Source organism: Ascaphus truei, chromosome 5 (genome assembly GCF_040206685.1).
Source record: "Ascaphus truei isolate aAscTru1 chromosome 5, aAscTru1.hap1, whole genome shotgun sequence".
Taxonomy (NCBI): Eukaryota; Metazoa; Chordata; class Amphibia; order Anura; family Ascaphidae; genus Ascaphus; species Ascaphus truei.
Window position 1 is genome coordinate 264,238,383 of NC_134487.1, and position 5,204 is coordinate 264,243,586.

Genomic DNA, 5,204 nt, shown 5'->3' on the forward strand with positions numbered 1-5,204 from the left:
ACTAACCTTAACCCTTACCCTAAAAAGCTTAACCATAACCCATTACTCTAACCCCCTAACCTTACTCTTTTCCCTAAAAAGTTTAACTCCTTACCCTAAAACCCCTAATGCTAACGCGAATCACTTACCTTAGGGGCGAAACAGCTGGAGGCTGACTGTCCTTGGCGGAAGAATGGTGGCGAATGAACGGCAGCACTGGAGTGGCTGGGGCAAAAGGTCCCATTCCATCTACACTGCCAAATGCATTCAAATGTATTCCTACTGTTTCTGTTTGTCTTACTACATGTCAATTAGACTCCTATGTCCCAATGTTACATTTATGTCTTGATTGGTGGACTTATCCCATCTTTATTATTATATTTCCGGTACTGTAATTGTATTGTCAGAGTTTGAAAAAAAGTTGTGTGTGTGCTGATCACGCGCATTTTAAGTGAAACTTCTTTGTTTTTTTTCACTGTTTTGTCACAGAAATTGTAATTGTAATGGTGATGTTTTTAATGAATCAAAACACAATTTCAGTGCCAAAACGCAAAGAACGCCTGTTTTAGCTATTTGCACTTCTATATTTATAGTACCTGAATTCCTTGTGTGTGTATCAGTCAGTGTGTGTGTCAGTGTCAGTCAGTGTGTGTCAGTCAGTGTGTGTCAGTCAGTGTGTGTGTGTGTCAGTCAGTGTGTGTGTGTGTTATTCTCAGGGTCCTGCCACCCCATCTCCTGACTCTCCCCCACCCCCCGAGCAGCCCCCCCCCTCACTCTCTCCCTGCCGGAGCTGTGTCCTGCTGCTGGTGCCTGCCCTGCGGCGGAGTACAAGGATACGGACGCAGCTCACTGGGGGAGGAGGGGAGGGAGAGGGGGGGAAGGGGTTTACTCGGCGGCTCACTGGGGGGGGTAGAGGGTGTACTCGGAGGCTCACTGGGGGGGGCGGTTTACTCGACAGCTCACGGGGGGGGGGTAGAGGGTGTACTCGGAGGCTCACTGTGGGTGGGGGGGGTAGAGGGTGTGCTCAGCGGCTCATGTGAGGGGTGCTCGGCAGCTCACGGAGGGGTTGCACGTGCTCAGCAGCTTACTGGGATGGGGGGGAAGAGGGTGTGCTCGGCGGCTCACTCGGTGGGGGTGTTTGGCGACTCACTCGGCAGGGTGTGCTCGGCGGCTCACTCGGTGGGGGTGTTTGGCGACTCAATCGGCAGGGGGTGCTCGGCGGCTCACTCGGTGGGGGTGTTTGGCGGCTCACGGTTGTGTGTGACGGCTCACAGGTGTGGGTGTGGGTGGGTGTGTGTGTGTGTTCCTCCTGCTGCTGGAAGCTGGCAAAATTCAGTGGCAGTGAATGTTGCTGATGGCCTCTTCTGCCAGCAGTGACGTCACTTCCGTCCCCACTGACTTCCGTCCCCACCAACTCCATTCACTGCCACTGAATTTTGCATATGTTGTAGCTGCCGCTAAAAAAGTTTCACTTCAAAAATGGTGCTGCCTACCTGGTCATCGCTATAAAAATAACAATATACTGTATATACATACAACCATAGGACGAACTAAGTATTTTTGCGCCTGGGGCAAGTTCCACCAACTGTGACCCCCACTCCCCTCAATGTATAGAGCCACCTCTCTTTTTCTCCCACTCTCCCCACCTCTCTTGCCCCCTTCTCTCTCTCTTCCGATTTTCTCTCCTTTCTCTCTGCCCCGCTTTCTCCCCCTCCCCTTTCTCTCTCTCTCTCTCCCCCTTCCACCCCCCTTTCTATCTCTTTCTCCCTCCCCTCTTTCTCTCTCTCTCCATCTCCCCTTTTTATCTCCCACTCTCCCCATTCTCTGGCTCAGGCAAAAGTCCCACCCCCCCTACTTGTGCCGCACGGTTAGGGTCCGTCCTGGCATCAGGCACTGGAAGTTGTGATTGACTTTTTGATCCGATCTTACTGACCCCACCACTGCCGTTCTCTGCCGGACTGCTGCCATCCTACGCCAGACAACCGCACTCCTCGGCTGCACCAGCAACCACAGCTGGCTCAACTTGTGCACCGAAAAAGCCGCACCCAAGGCAGTGGCCCTGCTCGCCCCCCTTGTTCCGCCTCTGCATACAGCTACTACTGATCAAACACTTGCAAAAGCTGATATTATCATAAGGTTGCGTTCACACTGCCACTGAGGGCGCTTGGCGCATTGAGTTCAATTTATGTCAGTATGTCCGGCAACGCTCACGTGGTGCCCGTGCTCATACACTCGCGGGTGCTAGGCACTTGCGAGACAGTTGAAATTGATTTCTAGGTGCGCTGAGGGGTCACATGACCTTCAGCAACCAATCAGTGTCAGTCGCTGCTCGGCCACGCACCCCCCCCCCCCCCGCTCGCGCTTGAAAAAAAATATGCAGGACAGCTGAGCGCTCATGCTTGGAGAGTTGGTGACGTCACCGCTCTCAAGCATGAGCACGCTCAGCGGAAGTGTGGCCGCAGCCTAAGGTGTCATAATGAAGCTTGCAATAAGGCATCAAATAGGCTCTGTCCATAATCATTTAGCAGAACTCATTTGCAGGATTTCGTTCAAATCTCATGGGAACCGACAGCAGTTGCAGTTCTCTGAGGGGATCAATGATGTTCAATGTGTAAAAATATATCATCCATTTCCTACTGATTTATTGGAGACGGTGCAGCAAAAAGCTGCAGACTGTGAATCCCCAGCAACTGTCACTGTTTTACTTTGAAGAAGCACATTTTCATTGTCATTTCTTTATAAGACCTATTAGCATCTTTAGCTGCAGGCTTTCTCTTTCCAAATCTCCTTAAGCCTTCTGATGTGTTGCCCACGCAAACAACAAGTTCCATTGTAGCTGGGGCGTCAAATCAGAAGAAGGATAAACGTATAATATAATTTAGGGTAATGAGAATGTGAAGCTGGTGGTTAAACTTTACAGGACAAGGATCAATGGATTTTATTCAGCCACTGACTGTCTTGTAGACTCAAAGGGTCAAGGGGCAATTGTTCTCCCACCACTGTAACCAGGGCCCCAGGTGTTGGAGCCTGCGCTGTGTATTAAGGTTGTTGGTCCTTTCTATGATAAATATGCCTATATTTTCCCCAGGGCTGGTTCTTGCATTGGGAAGTAACATACACACAGTGCAGCTCTTGTCACACTCAAGCTGCTCTGTCTGTTCTCCCCTGAGGGGGAGCGAGATATTATATATGGAAGAAAAGAAAAGTACACTGGGGAAAGAGAAGTGTGGGATGCAGTAGAGAACAGAACACTGGGCAGAGAGGAATACAGACTGAGGGTCATAATACTCATATAAGCATGAAAAAAGCACAGGCTTACAATTTCAGCAGCTGCAATCAATCTCAACACCCCCAGTGTACATCTGTGTTGCCCCAAATGCGGACAGCCTTTGGCGCAGCCGAAGAGCAGCTAAAGGGTGTGAGCCGCTTGGTGACGTTCGCTGATGTTTGGTTATGTTAAAGCTGCTCTATTTCAATCTGAAACTCACCAGCCCTTCTATCCCTTGTACCCAATTTTCCAACTCTATCTGTCCATGAAATGTCTGGGAATTGACTGTATAACCTCTGTTCTTTTAATGTAACCATGTATTTTTTATAACTGCGCAGGACATACTTGAAAACGAGAGGTAACTCTCAATGTACTACTTCCTGGTAAAACATTTTTATAAATAAATAAATACATATAGCTATGTGTGGGTCTGTGTGTGTATACATGTGGAAATGTCAGTATTACATTGAATAAATACTATATATCATCATGTCTGTGTTTAGGTTATATGGGCATATGTAGGCTGGATGAGTAATGCCTTTGGGGTATTGGAGCCTGCCTTGCATCCTGGTGTCAGCTTGCCTTGGAAAAATTAGTAAATCTCTATGTGCTTCAGGCATTAGATGGTAAGCTCTAATACGGTGCATTGACTCAGTAGCGCAACCAGGGGTGTGGGGGGCAAGTGCAAGGGTGCAGTTGCACCCCCCAAGAATTGTTATCACGCTTACAGAGGCGCTGCACTCTTCCCCACAGCAATGAAACTGATTACCGGGGGAGAGAGCAGGCCTCTGTAAGAGAGCAACCCTCCTCTGTCCACATCGCGGCATCATCAGACGCTGCATCACCATAGCGATGCCATGTCACATGCGCTGTCACGTGACACAGCGGCGTCACGTGACGACACATTGCCATGTCAATCGTTCGCCACGTGACATCACTGTGTCATGTGACAGTGCGTTGTCATGGCAACGTGTCACCACGCGACATTGCTAAGTCATGACGCTGCAACTGCACCCCCAATCAGATTTTCTGATTACGCCCATGCCAGGACGAATTATGTCTGTAAAACTCTATGTACGATGCTGTTTACTCTGTCAGTGCTGTATAAAAAAAAAATATTATTATTAGTGTATCAAAGTTTCTCAGCTGCAAAACGGGTGCTTACAAAGTCCTAAAATACAGCTCAAAGAGTTCAGCCCCATAGGTTTAATACAACTACGTTTTAAGTCACTTCAGCCGTTGGCCAGATGGGGCAGCAAAAGCATTTCTCAGCATTGTAGTGCAGGGGCTACAAATAGAAACATGGGAAGTAAGTGAAACGTGAGACTCCAGTGACCTGAGGGATTGAGAAACAAATGAGAAGGGAAAATCAAGTGGACGAGCGGAGGCTCTCTTCAATTGCATATTGATGGGGGAAAAACATTTACAATATAGTGTTATTTTCTTAATCTAGGAAAGTTAAAACATTATCTTTATCTATCAACAAGGTTAATAAGAAGGTTTAAAATAAAAAAAAACAACTAAATATCTCACCTAGTTTCTAGTTTCTGTTAAGGACTACTATTCCTGTGTCTCTGCAGGAAAATCTTTCTGCATCTGCTTTACATGCTGTACTGATATAAAGGATTCGTGAACATACTTCCGGGTTGGCTTTAGCTCAGCGGTTCCTTCTTTGTTATCACGAGTGTGTAATATCCTCTTCGGGGGTTTGATACCCGCGGGTGCTATCTAACCTTTTACCGACCTTAAAATATTTTAAATATATTTTTTTAATAACTTAATTGTAATATAACATCAATCCTCCAGTTTCAAATGACACTGAGAGTGCTAAAAGATTCTAAAGCTCTCCCATTTCCACATTATGTTTTACTTTATGGGTGACAAAATCTGATCAAGTTTTGATTCCTAGATGACAAATACCCTAAGTCCTAAGAGGTCCACAGACATTGAACCAGTA

General features: G+C 47.3%; 1 long non-coding RNA gene across 1 annotated transcript; it reads right to left on the reverse strand.

The window, feature by feature from the left end:
• Window positions 1–4,433: 4,433 nt before the first annotated feature.
• LOC142494565 (uncharacterized) lies at window positions 4,434–4,868 on the reverse strand. Its single transcript, XR_012801534.1, has 2 exons — window positions 4,781–4,868; window positions 4,434–4,583 (listed from the first exon to the last, which is right to left on the reverse strand). It is a non-coding gene; the product is annotated as an uncharacterized LOC142494565 (long non-coding RNA).
• Window positions 4,869–5,204: the final 336 nt, after the last annotated feature.